The sequence below is a fragment of the Oncorhynchus masou genome, chromosome 30 (genome assembly GCF_036934945.1).
Source record: "Oncorhynchus masou masou isolate Uvic2021 chromosome 30, UVic_Omas_1.1, whole genome shotgun sequence".
Taxonomy (NCBI): domain Eukaryota; kingdom Metazoa; phylum Chordata; class Actinopteri; order Salmoniformes; family Salmonidae; genus Oncorhynchus; species Oncorhynchus masou.
Genome location: NC_088241.1, coordinates 35,227,067 through 35,242,106, shown reverse-complemented (window position 1 = coordinate 35,242,106; position 15,040 = coordinate 35,227,067).

Here is a 15,040-nt window from a genome sequence, read left to right as displayed (position 1 = left end):
AGACTGGCAGCTCCTTGCAGACTGGCAGCTCCTTGCAGACTGACAGCTCCTTGCAGACTGACAGCTCCTTGCAGACTGACAGTTCCTTGCAGACTGGCAGCTCCTTGCAGACTGGCAGCTCCTTGCAGACTGGCAGCTCCTTGCAGACTGGTAGCTCTGGCTGCTCCATGCAGACTGACAGCTCTGGCTGTTCCATGAAGACTGACAGCTCTGGCTGCTCCATGCAGACTGGCAGCTCCATGCAGACTGACAGCTCTGGCTGATCCATGCAGACTGGCAGCGCTAAACGGGCAGGAGACTCAGGCAGCGCTGGAGAGGCGAGGCGCACTGTAGGCCTGATGCGTGGTGCTGTCACTGGTGGTACTGGGCCGAGGACACACACAGGAAGCCTGGTGCGGGGAGCTGCCACCGGAAGGCTTGGGTGTGGAGGTGGTACTGGGTAGACCGGACCGTGCAGGCGCACTGGAGCTCTTGAACACCGAGCCTGCCCAACCTTACCTGGTTGAATACTCCCGGTCACTCTGCCAGTGCGGCAAGGTGGAATAGCCCGCACTGGGCTATGCAGGCGAACCGGGGAGACCGAGCGTAAGGCTGGTGCCATGTAAGCCGGCCCAAGGAGACGCACTGGGGACCAGATGCGTAGAGCCGGCTTCATGGCATTTGGCTCGACGCTCAATCTAGCCCGGCCGATACGTGGAGCTGGAATAGAACGCACCGGGCTATGCACCCGCACTGGAGACACCATGCGCACCACAGCATAACACGGTGCCTGCCCGGTCTCTCTAGCCCCCCGGTAACCACAGGAAGTTGGCGCAGGTCTCCTACCTAGCGTCGCCATACTCCCTGTGAGTCCCCCCCAAGAAATTTTTGGGGCTGACTCTCAGGCTTCCATCCGCGTCGCCGCGCTGCCTCCTCATACCATCGCCTCTCAGCTCTCGCCGCCTCTAGTTCTTCTTTGGGGCGGCGATATTCTCCAGGCTGATCCCAGGGTCCTTCTCCGAATAATTCCTCCTCCCATGTCCATTCCTCCTTTAGTTGCTCCTTGGGGTGGCTACTCTCCCCTGGTTTAGCCCAGGGTCCTCTCCTGTCGAGGATTTCCTCCCAAGTCCAAAAGTCCTTTTTTCGCTGCTCCTGCTGCTGCCTTTGCTGTTTCCCGTTACCACGCTGCTTGGTCCTGTTGAGGTGGGTGATTCTGTCACGGCTTTCGTTGTGGGAAGGAGGAGCGGACCAAAATGCAGAGTAGTTGTGATTAATTTTATTTAATAAGGAAACTATACACGATAAACTAACAAAATAACAAACGTATGAAAACTGAAAACAGCCCTATCTGGTGCAAGACACAGAGACAGGAACAATCACCCACAAACACACAGTGAAACCCAGGCGACCTACAGTGCCTTGTGAAAGTATTCGGCCCCCTTGAACTTTGCGACCTTTTGCCACATTACAGGCTTCAAACATAAAGATATAAAACTGTATTTTTTCGTGAAGAATCAACAACAAGTGGGACACAATCATGAAGTGGAACGACAGTTATTGGATATTTCAAACTTTTTTAACAAATCAAAAACTGAAAAATTAGGGTGTGCAAAATTATTCAGCCCCTTTACTTTCAGTGCAGCAAACTCTCTCCAGAAGTTCAGTGAGGATCTCTGAATGATCCAATGTTGACCTAAATGACTAATGATGATAAATACAATCCACCTGTGTGTAATCAAGTCTCCGTATATATGCACCTGCACTGTGATAGTCTCAGAGGTCTGTTAAAAGCGCAGAGAGCATCATGAAGAACAAGGAACACACCAGGCAGGTCCGAGATACTGTTGTGAAGAAGTTTAAAGCCGGATTTGGATACAAAAAGATTTCCCAAGCTTTAAACATCCCAAGGAGCACTGTGCAAGCGATAATATTGAAATGGAAGGAGTATCAGACCACTGCAAATCTACCAAGACCTGGCCGTCCCACTAAACTTTCAGCTCATACAAGGAGAAGACTGATCAGAGATGCAGCCAAGAGGCCCATGATCACTCTGGATGAACTGCAGAGATCTACAGCTGAGGTGGGAGACTCTGTCCATAGGACAACAATCAGTCGTATATTGCACAAATCTGGCCTTTATGGAAGAGTGGCAAGAAGAAAGCCATTTCTTAAAGATATCCATAAAAAGTGTCGTTTAAAGTTTGCCACAAGCCACCGGGGAGACACACCAAACATATGGAAGAAGGTGCTCTGGTCAGATGAAGCCAAAATTGAACTTTTTGGCAACAATGCAAAACATTATGTTTGGCATAAAAGCAACACAGCTCATCACCCTGACCATACCATCCCCACTGTCAAACATGGTGGTGGCAGCATCATGGTTTGGGCCTGCTTTTCTTCAGCAGGGACAGGGAAGATGGTTAAAATTGATGGGAAGATGGATGGAGCCAAGTACAGGACCATTCTGGAAGAACCTGATGGAGTCTGCAAAAGACCTGAGACTGGGACGCAGATTTTGTCTTCCAACAAGACAATGTTCCAAACATAAAGCAAAATCTACAATGGAATGGTTCAAAAATAAACATATCCAGGTGTTAGAATGGCCAAGTCAAAGTCCAGACCTGAATCCAATCGAGAATCTGTGGGAAGAACTGAAAACTGCTGTTCACAAATGCTCTCCATCCAACCTCACTGAGCTCGAGCTGTTTTGCAAGGAGGAATGGGAAACAATTTCAGTCTCGATGTGCAAAACTGATAGAGACATACCCCAAGCGTCTTACAGCTGTAATCACAGCAAAAGGTGGCACTACAAAGTATTAACTTAAGGGGACTGAATAATTTTGCACGCCCAATTTTTCCGTTTTTGATCTGTTAAAAAAGTTTGAAATAAGTTCATTATCCAGGTGTTATAAATCCATAATACAGTTGAAGTCGGAAGTTTACATACACCTTAACCAAATACATTTAAACTCAGTTTTTCGCAATTCCTGACATTTAATCCTAGTAAAAATTCTGTTTTAGGTCAATTAGGATCACCACCTTATTTTAAGAATGTACAATGTCAGAATCATGGTAGAGAGAATGATTTATCACATTCCTAGTGGGTCAAAAGTGTACATACACACAATTAGTATTTGGTAGCATTGCCTTTAAATTGTTTAACTTGGGACAAACATTATGGGTAGCCTTCCACAAGCGTCCCACAATAAGTTGGTTGAATTTTGGCCCATTTTTCAGTTCTGCCCACAAATGTTCTATATGATTGATGTCAGTGCTTTGTGATGGCTACTACAATACCTTGACTTTGTTGTCCTTAAGCCATTTTGCCACAACTTTGCTTGGTGTCATTGTTAATTTGGAAGACCCATTTGCGACCAAGCTTTAACTTCCTGACTGATGTCTTAAGATGTTGCTTCAATATATCCACATAATGTTCCTACCTCATGATTCCACCTATTTTGTGAAGTGCACCAGACCCTCCTGCAGCAAAGCACCCCCACAGGATGATGCTGCCACCCCTGTGCTTTACGGTTGGGATGGTGTTCTTCGGCTTGCAAGCGTTCCCCTTTTCCCTCCAAACATAACGATGGTAATTATGGCCAAACAGTTCTATTTTTGTTTCATCCGACCAGAGGACATTTCTCCAAAAGTACGATCTTTGTCCCATGTGCAACAGCAAACCGTAGGTCTGGCTTTTTTATGGCGGTTTTGGAGCAGTGGCTTCTTCTTTGCTGAGCGGCCTTTCAGGTTATGTTGATATAGGACTCGTTTTACTGTGGATATAGATACTTTTGTAACTGTTTCCTCCAGCATCTTCACAAGGTCCATTGCTTTTGTTCTGGGACTAATTTGTACTTTTCGCACCAAAGTACGTTCATCTCTCGGAGATAGAACACGTCTCCTTCCTGAGCGGTATGATGGCTGCGTGGTCCCATTGTCACGCCCTGACCATAGAGAGCCTTGTTATTATTTTGGCCCGGTATGGTTCCCAATCAGAGGCAGCTGTTTATCATTGTCTCTGATTGGGGATCATATTTAGGCAGCCATTTCCCCACTAGTTTTTGTGGGATCTTGTTTCTGTGTAGTTGCCTGTGAGCACTGCTTGAGCTTCACATATTGTTTATTCTTTATTGTTTTTTGTGCGTTTGACTATCAATCAAATATGGCAAACCGATTCCACGCTGCTCTTTGGTCTGAGTATGATTACAACGACAATTGTGACACCCATGGTGTTTATACTTGTGTATTATTACCTACAGGCGTTTGCCTAAATGGCACAAAAAATGTATCCCTTTTTATTTTACCACTACAAGCTGTTCGTTGAGCAAAACTGGAAAAAAACGACTTGTGTAGAAAGTAAACATTCACACATCAACAGTGTCAACTGTGCTTATGTCTGCATAATGAAAAGGTAGAGAAAAAACAACAACTTTGGACTATTTCTGGTCTAGCGATCGATGCCCGGTCTTACATAATTACAAAGAGGAGATTCTCTTGATTAAAATGGTGCCCGACTTAATATACACTTAATATACACAGTGAGATATTTGGCAAAATAGACACCCATAGGAAACAATGGGAAGACCGCAGAGTTCCAATATCTTGTTTGTTGTTGTTTACATTTGAACTATAAAACAATGTGAGCAGGTCTCTTTGTCAACAATAGCGAAGCTGGCATTGTGACGTTGAACAATATGCTGGGAATAGAACATTCAGAAGGCGAGTTGGTGCCACGGTGCTCAATAAAACTAATAGGAGCTGGCAGGGTGAAAAATGCACGAAAATTAGGCCTGTTTTTTTGCGATTGCTTAAAAACGACAGCAAGCGGCTGGGAAATATGGTCATATTATGATACTGGCTGTCCCCAGTCCAACTGGTCGTGCTGCAACTCCAGATTTAACTGTTCTGCCTGCAGCTATGGAACCCTGTCCTGTTCACTGGACGTGCTACCTTGTCCCGGACCTGCTGTTTTCGACTCTCCATCTGTCTCTACCCCACCTGCTGTCTCGACCTCTGAAAACTCGGCTATGAAAAGCCAACTGACATTTACTACTTACAATTGTACCCTCTACAACCACTGTGATTATTTGACCCTGCTGGTAATCTATGAACTTTTGAACATTTTGAAGAACAATCTGGCCTTAATGCCCATATACTGTACTCTTCACCCGGCACAGCCAGAAGAAGACTGGCCACCCATCAGAGCCTGGTTCCTCTCTAGGTTTCTTCATAGGTTCATGCCTTGCTAGGGAGTTTGTCCTAGCCACCGCGTTTCTACATCTGCATTGCTTGCTGGGGTTTTAGTCTGGGTGGAAAATGAATGACAGTCATCCACTCCTGTAAGTGATGCTCACTGTAATAAGATGTCTTTAATAGAAATAAGGCCATGCTCATAAAAAATGTCCTCCTCATCTTAAACAGCACCGACTGTCACTGGTGTCTATAGACTGTCTTAAAGACGTCTTCATTTTCTAAGACATATCTCGAGATTGTCTCAAGACATGGTGATGGCTGGGTATGTGGAAAATGATACAACAAGGGTACAGTGAGCCTGTTCTTATCTTGAGGCAGGGAGCAGGGTCAGAGCAGCCCATTCCAGCACCAGCAGCATAGCTACTCTTTACCACAGCCCATTCTGTTAAAAACACAATTTATTTCCCCCCTTTATCTAGAGTTCGAGATAACACAGAGCAATTCAGGGGAATTCACCCATGACAGGTCTGGGTTATAAAGAAGTCTCATTGACGATTTCAGCCACGTTTTGTTGCAAGCTGCCCAGGTGCCCCCAGCTCCAGCCTGCCTGTGCATGCCAAACTGTATTATTCACACCTACTGCCAGTGTCTGCTTTTCTCTATTCAAGATCTGACTTCTGCCTAACCACACTCAGCCCATGTCCTCTGACCCCAGCTATCTCCTCCAATCATCAGTATTGCCTGGTGTCTGCCACTTCAAAGCAACTGCAGAGGGAACTGGAGGAGGAGGATAAATTATCAGAGGAGGCACATTTTACAAAGCTTCCCGTTGAGTGAGGTTCAAGAGAGGACGTTACACTGCATAAAAGCTCTTTTCGAAATTATTTCTAAATTCTGCACAATTAATTGTGTATTGACTGTTATGTCAAATGCTGGTTCTTCAGGAGAAAATTATTTTAAGGTGAGAAAGCAGTTATATGATTGTCTTGAATCCCCTTTGAATTGCTGTTTGCACTTTTCTTCAGTATTTTGTTGGGATATCAAGTTGAAGGTTCTGTTTGAGATTGAGATTCAGATTATGGGCATTTAATCTGTTTGCACAAAGGCTCCATTTTGAAGCTGGAAGATTAAATCTCAGGCCTCTATTTTTCAGTGTGCTCACCTGCTTGAGTTACAGTTTAGGATAGGGCAGAGGCAAAATGGGAGCTTCACGGTCTTGTGTCAATTTTAGGATTTAGATTTAATGTGAATAATATCAGTCAGCATCAAAAGAACTTGACACGAGAGCAGTATACAAACAAAATGGCAAACTGCATAGGGGGAAATCCTTCTGTAAATATATTTTATCTAGAGTGTAATTTCCATGGTGAAAGATCAGACTCATTGCCAATTAAAGAAGATAATGAAAATACATTCCCATCACAAGATTAAACCCTCTCTCCCTCTTCTCAAAGTGCACACATGATTGCATCCAAAGAAAACATCACGGTCCAATATTTTAACCCTTACATTACCATCTATGCACAGACCAGGTAAAACAATTGGTTTAGCAGTTGGACTATACTGCTGTGGATTTGCAATTTCTATTCTTGATTGCCAGTAAAATATTACATATACACACACCCAGGAACAATATGACAAGTTTTCTTTAAACATAGAAATGAGCACTTAGTTATGGTCATTTTCACATTTTCATACATTTTTGGTAATTACGTATACTAAATCATTTGTGATAAATCTATAGCAATATAGAGTGGGAAGTGGCTGTGCATTTGAACAATTAATAGACACTGCAGTAAATAAAACCATCAGTCTTTGCCCAGGACCTGAGTCTACGCTGACTGGTGTGCCATGCTTGTTGAAAACTTCAACCAGCCATCACAGTCTACATCTGTGTGATATGATCAGTTTATTCCAGTTCAGAATAAAAAAAAAAATGCATTTTAACAGAAGCAGTTCCAACTTAGACTTTTTATCAACAATAATGTATACAGTAAGATGTAGAGTAGGCCAGAACATGAAAAGATTTATGGGTATTTCATTATTTGTTTTTGTCTATATTGACTTTTCTTTTGGCATGGCAATGAAATGTATTGATATTTACGTATAGTTGCATATTTTCCAAAGCTTGGGTCCCAGGAAAACACAGAATTGCTCATTTGGGTCCCAGGCTGAAAAAGGTTTAAGAACCCCCCTGCTTTAGATCATTAGAATGCATTTGCCAAAAGCCACAAAATACACCTGAATGGATGTCTGCAAATATATATATATAAAAACCACGGTACCACGGTAGCTGTAACGATGTACGCTGAGAGTCAGGATGCAAGTTCAGGGAGTGAATACATTTAATTAATAAATGAACAAAACAAGAAACACGAACAGTGCATCGACGTGAAACAGGAACAATGACGACTGGTGAAGAAACCAAAGAGAGTGACATAAAAAGGGCAGATAATCAAGGAGGTGATTGAGTCCAGGTGACTGTCATTACGCGCGTAACGCTGGTGACAGGTGTGCTGCCGGAGAGGGAGCACACATGACGGTACCCCCTCCGTGACGTGCAGCTTCAGCCGCAGGACAAGGACCAAGATGACGATCCCGGGGGTCAGGAGAGGACCGGTCACCTCTGCCAAGGCGCAGGAACCTGTCGATCCTGCTGAGGTGCGGGACCATGACGACCTAGAGCGCCGGAGAGAGAACATACGTGACAGTACCCCCTCCCTGGCGCGTTCGAGCTACAGCCGCAGGACGCCAACCAAAGGGTCGATCACGGGGATCTGGAGCGGACCGGTCGCCTCCGTGGGGGCGTAGAAACCTGACGAACCGGCTAAAGCATGAGAGCCTGATGGCTTTGCTGAGACGTCCCTGGTTGCCTCGGTCGAGACACGGGAACCTGTACACCAGCTGAGGCATGGGAGCCTATCGAGGCCGCTGAGACATGGGAGCCTATCGAGGCCGCTGAGACATGGAAGCCTATCGAGGCTGCTGAGACATGGGAGCCTATCGAGGCCGCTGAGACATGGAAGCCTATCGAGGCCGCTGAGACATGGAAGCCTATCAATCCCACTGAGGTATGGAAATCCGTCGGGCCAGCTGAGGCAGGGGAACCTGACAAACCCTCTGAGGCCTCCCAGGAAGCTCCGGTTCGGACACCCGGACCCGACATCACCCCCAACCCCCCCAAAAAAACACTCCTTGATGCTTCCCTTTGTTGAGTCGGATAGGTCAAATTAGCTAGCAAGTGCAAGCTAACTAGCTAAATTGCCATAAATGTTTAATGCTTTTCGACCTGTCCCCAAATTAATGTCATTGGTTTAGAGTTTGATTTGATATTTTAACCTGTGTGTCATGATTGCGTGTGGTGTGGGGGGACAAAATATATGTATGCACGATGCCGGTTTGGGTTCCGTCGTGTTAGGCTGTTTACATGTTATCTAGAGAGTTCAACTATTACTTTTTTTTTGCCTACCTTTACTGACACCGGACATATTTCAGCGGGTGTTGCCCATTCGTAAATTTATCAGTTATTTTGTGCTCTGGCACACTCAAGACGAGAGTGGTCTGAAATCAGAGTAGATAGCCAGAGTGAATTTGCAAACGCAAGAGATATGCTAACTGGATAACAACCAAATTACAATTGCATCTGTAGCTGTGTATGGCCACCGCAAAAATGTATAAATACGCTAGACTATTAGCCAAGTTATGGCTGACTTGTGATCATTTCCCTTGCTAGTTTGATTGTTTTGACATTCCCAGCCTTAGTTACATAAGTGTGTTTTTGTCCAAAATATTGAGTCATTCATACTGAAACAGTGCATCCCGAATGGAGGCAGCAAACAACGTATCAGGCCAGCTGTGATTTAAAACCAGATAAAAATATTTTTGGGACTACCAAGAAATATTGGTGAATTATATTAATCATGCATTATTAAACTGCATCCATCTATTTTGCAAATAATAACTTAGCGTACGTCATGGAATGTTCAGTCAAATATAACCTCATTTTAAAACCTCTTAAAAAGTTTGTTTTGTAGCATCAACTGGGAATTGGATATTTTTGACTGTCTGTTTCATATCTGCAAAGTAGTTAAAACGCTATCTGTTCCACTTTAAAACTCAAACAATTCACGGTAACCTGGTAAACAATAAATTTAGATCTGGCGTTTATCTGATATTATATTTAATGATATATATTTAATGAAATATGTGCTTAAAAGTTAAAAAGGTACAGGTGGCTATTTGAAATTGTGTTTAATTGGCGTTTTACGTTAATAACCATGATAAATGCATAGAATATACTGTACCTTACCATGGATACAGCCATACTATTTACTTATCCACTTTTTAGTAAGTAGGTTAAACTTACTCGTTTAAGACAGGGCCCACCTAGTGAAAATACTGTAGCTTTTAAAGAGTTCTGCTAACTTGTGGTTATTTTGTCAATGGCATGTGACTCCAAGCTCAGAGACAGCCGAGGTCACCATGTTTGAGCTGGTGAAATACACTATACAGTTGAAGTCGGAAGTTTACATACACCTTAGCCAAATACATTTAAACTCAGTTCACAATTCCTGACATTTAATCCTAGTAAAAATTAGGTCAGTTAGGATCACCACCTTTTTTAAAGAATGTGAAATGTCAGAAAAATAGTTGAATGATTTTTCAGCTTTTATTTCTTTCATCACATTTTCAGTGGGTAAAAAGTTTACATACTCTCAATTAGTATTTGGTAGCATTGCCTTTACATTGTTTCACTTGGGTCAAACGTTTCAGGGTAGCCTTCCACAAGCTTCCCACAATAAATTGGGTAAATTCTGGCCCAGTCCTCCTGACAGAGCTGGTGTAACTGAGTCAGGTTTGTAGACCTCCTTGCTCGCACACGCTTTTTCAGTTCTGCCCACAGATTTTCTATAGGATTGAGGTCAGTGCTTTGTGATGGCCACTCCAATACCTTGATGTTCTTAAGCCATTTTGCCACAACTTTGGACATGTGCTTGGGGTCATTGTCCATTTGGAAGACCCATTTTCCCCCAAGCTTTAACTTCCTGACTGATGTCTTGAGATGTTGCTTGAATATATCCACATAATCTATTTTGTGGAGTGCACCAGTCCCTCCTGCAGCAAAGCACCCCCACAACATGATGCTGCCACCCCTGTGCTTCACGGTTGGGATGGTGTTCTTCAGGTTGCAAGCCTTACCCCTTTTTCCTCCAAACATAACAGTGTTCATTATGGCCAAACAGTTCTATTTTTGTTTCATCAGACCAGAGGACATTTCTCCAAAAAGTACGATCTTTGTCCCCATGTGCAGTTGCAAACCGTAGTCTGGCTTTTTTATGGCGGTTTTGGAGCAGTGGCTTCTTCCTTGCTGAGCGGCCTTTCATGTTATGTCGATATAGGACTTGTTTTACTGTGGATATAGATACTTTTGTACCTATTTCCTCCAGCATCTTCACAAGGTCCATTGCTTTTGTTCTGGGATTGATTTGCACTTTTCGCACCAAAGTACGTTCATCTCTAGGAGACGGAACGCATATCCTTCCTGAGCGGCTGTGTGGTCCCATGGTGTTTATACTTGTGTATTATTGTTTGTACAGATGAATGTGGTACCTACAGGCGTTTAAAAATTGCTCCCAAGGATGAACCAGACTTGTGGAGGTCTACAATTTTTTTCTGAGGTCTTGGCTGATTTCTTTTGATTTTCCCATGATGTCAAGCAAAGAGGCACTGAGTTTGAAGGTAGGCCTTGAAATACATCCACAGGTACACCTCCAATTGACTCAAATTATGTCAATTAGCCTATCAGAAGCTTCTAAAGCCATGACATAATTCTGGAATTTTCCAAGCTGTTTAAAGGCACCGTCAATTTAGTGTATGTAAACTTCTGACCCACGGGAATTGTGATACAGTGAAATATAAGTGAAATAGTCTGTAAACAATTGTTGGAAAAATTACTTGTGTCATGCACAAGGTAGATATCCTGACTGACTTGCCAAAACTATAGTTTGTTAACAAGAAATGAGGTGAGTGGTTGAAAAACATGTTTTAATGACTCCAACCTAAGTGTACGTAAACTTCCGACTTCAACTGTACACACACCAGTATGTGGACACCCCTTCAAATGAGTGGATCCGGCTGGTTCAGCCACACCAGTTGCTAAAAGGTGTATCGAGCACACAGCAATGCAATCTCCATAGACAAACATTGACAGTAGAATGACCTTACTGAAGAGCACAGTGACTTTCAACGTAGCACCATCATACATTGCCACCTTTCCAATAAGTCAGTTGGTCAAATTTCTTCCCTATTAGAGCTGCCCCGGTCAACTGTAAGTACAGTTATTGTGAAGTGGAGCAACAACGGCTCAACCGTGAAGTGGTAGGCCACACAAGAAAAGACGAATGCTGAAGCACATAGTGCATAAAAATTGTCTGTCCTCGGTTGGAACACTCACTATCGAGTTCCAAACTGCCTCTGGAAGCAACATCAGCACAATAACTGTTCGTCGGGAGCTTCACGAAATTAGTTTCCATAGCTGAGCAGCCGCACACAAGCCTAATGTGCAATGCCAAGCGTCAGTAGGAGTGGTGTAAAGCTCTCCTCCATTGGACTCTGCAGCAGTGGAAACGCTTTCTCTTTAGTGATGAATCACACTTCACCATCTGGCAGTCCGACAGAGAAATCTGGGTTTGGCGGATACCAGAAGAGGCTACCTGCACCAATGGTTAGTGATGGAGGAATAATGGTTTGGGGCTGTTTTTCATGGTTCGGGCTCGGCCCCTTAGTTCCAGTGAAGGGAAATCTCAGCGCTATGGTTTGTTGAGATAGGTGTGGAAGAACTTGACTGGCCTGCACAGAGCCATGACCTCAACTCCAAAGAAAACCTTTGGAATTAATTGGAATGCTGACCACAGCAATGTTCCAACATCTAGTGGAACGTTTTTCCCAGAAGAGTGGAGACTGTTATAGCAGCAAAGGGAGGGACAAACTCAATATTAATGCCAATGATTTTCGAATGAGATGTTCAAAGAGCAGGTGTCCACAAACGTTTGGTCATGTAGTGTATAACGGGGGAGCAGTGTGGTTTATCCACTGACACATGCAGAGGTGATGACAAGGAGGAGATAGCAGGTCAGGTGGTTAGGCTGTGCTCTGTGCTGATGGTTTGTCTGTTCTGGGAAGGTAATCTAATCACTGAGGAGGTGGGCATCCTAAATAATGCTAATGAAATCAGAGAATGAATAAGAAAAGGCTAAAAATGGGCACTTTTGTAACAAGGGAAATGTCAGACCGGCGTCGACTCCAACACATTTTACCAAATTGATTTTGGGGGGGGGGATTAATCGTGGGTACAGGCTGTGTGATCATCCTGGAGCAGAGAAGGGTGAGAAAATGAACATAAATATTAATGGGAACGCTTTATTCTGTATCTGCATGGTTGATGATTAAATCATTATGGAAAGGAACAATTACATCTGTAAAGAAAATTGTTGATGATTGAAACCTTTGTGTGAGGTTACCATTACAAGGCAAATCTGATTCATTAGTCATTATAAGTACCGAAAATGCAAAGGGAGAAATATGCTCTGCGCACAGTAGCCTTCTATAACAATGGACAAGTAGCTCCCTGGGATAACACACCAGGTGTGGTCAACAAGTGTGACAGTGTGTGCAGGCTTTTGTTCCAGCCCAGCTGGAATATGTTTTACAGTATGGAAAATAGTGCTGTGAAATATATTACAGCATTTCTGCTGTAAAGCAAAATTTCAGTAATGCTGCCAGTATAATGTTGTACATTCACAGTGAAATTCTCCCTGAAATCGAAATATGAAAAACAATGCATTTGTACATAGAATAGATGTATTAAAATTGTTAACAGAATTGTTATTAGAAGTAACAACAGTTAACACTTAACCAAAGAAGAGCATCATTACAACACTGATTTTAAAATGATAGCGCCTGTGTGCGTGTGTGTGGTAGAGAGAGACAAAGTAAGAGAGGGGGGTGAAGTTAAAATTGGGTTTGGTTACAATCCTAGATCTATTTTTCAGGAGCAAACTATATCCAGGGTAAAGGTGTTAAGAGGTGTTGAAACACACAACGGCACAACCCTCAGTTTGGATGTGTCTCGCCCCTCACCCTGTCTCTCCCCGTGGATTCTTCTCACCCCTTTGGACAAGCATAGAAAAAGAAAGTATAGTATGAGAGACAGAGAGCACCAGGTCTGTTACTCTGTGGGTAAAAAGACAGGTGACAAAGGACATTTCAAGCTGGTGTCGTGTGCGTGTACTTACCTCAGTAGAGGTCTTCATATAAACTAGGTGGGCTTTTGGAAGAAAGGGGCAATATGGGGGTTGAGAACAGCTGGAATCTCAACCAGGAATCTTTAAAGCCATATATCAAATATAGTTTATGAAATACATTGAGTGATTGAACAAATACAAATAAGACCGCTAGATACATAGGGTAAAAGCAAAAACAAATCCCATAATTGAAACTTAATTTGATATCAGACTGTTTGTCTGGGGCCAAGTTGTCACAACTCTTGCCGAGGTCGAAGCCTCTCCTTGTTCGGGCGGTGCTCAGCGGTCGACGTCACCGGTCTTCTAGCCATCATTGATCCATTTTTCATTGGTTTTGTCTTGTCTTCCTACACACCTGGTTTCAATCCCATTCATTACCTGTTGTGTATTTAACCCTCTGTTTCCGCTCATGTCTTTGTCAGAGATTGTTCGTTATTCAGTGTTGTTTGTATTGGTGCGCGATGGGTCCTCGTACCCATTTAGTTTTATTGTTACATTTAGTGTTGGAGTATGTTTCGTTTATTGTTATTAAATAACTCCATTACATTCAGTATGATTCTCCTTCACCTGACTTCCCTGCCCCACTGGGGCCACCCATATGTAAAAGTAGTGGCCCCAGCCGACTTGTAAGTCGCTTTGGACAAAAGCGTCTGCTAAATGGGATATATTATTATTATTATTACCTATACACACGACTCGGACACAAGTAAACCTCCCCTTTCATGTGGGGAGGCAGGGTAGCCTAGAGGTTTGAGCATTGGACTAGTAACTGGAAGGTTGCAAGTTCAAATCCCTGAGCTGACCAGGTACAAATCTATCGTTCTGCCCCTGAACAGGCGGTTAACCCACTGTTCCTATGCCGTCATTGAAAATAAGAATTTGTTCTTAACTGACTTGCCTAGTAAAATGTAAGAAAATCATGACCATCATGCTTCTGGGAAAGAGGATAATTTTGTACATACACGGAGTGTACAAAACCTCTTTCATTGGCATAGACTGACCAGCTGAAAACTATGATCCCTAATTGATATCACCTATTATATCCACTTCATTCAGTGTAGACAAAGGGGAGGAGACAGGTTAAAGAGGGATATTTAAGCTTTGAGACATTTATTGTGCATGTGTGCCATTCAGAGAATGAGCAAGACAAAAGATTGAAGTGCATTTGAACGGGGTTTGGTAGTAGTGAGTGAGTGTGTCAAGAACTGCAGCGCTGCTGGGTTTTTAACCTCAACAGTTTTCTGTGTGTATCAAGAATGGACCACCACCCAATGGCAGGCCAGTGGTCAAAAAATGGGTCATTGATGAAAGAGGACAAAGGAGGCTGATGAATTGTGCAGAGCAACAGACGGTCTACAGTTAGTCTAATGACAGTCCTGTACAACATTGGTGCCCAAAGACCTATAAAAGAATGCACAACTCGTCGTACTCACGACAACACGACCAACTTCTTCAATTTATTCTCCCAATCCTACAGTGCACATGTTCATTGTAGCCCTGTACAAACACACCTCATTCAACTCATTGAGGGCTTGATGATTAGTTGACAAGTTGAATCACGCGTG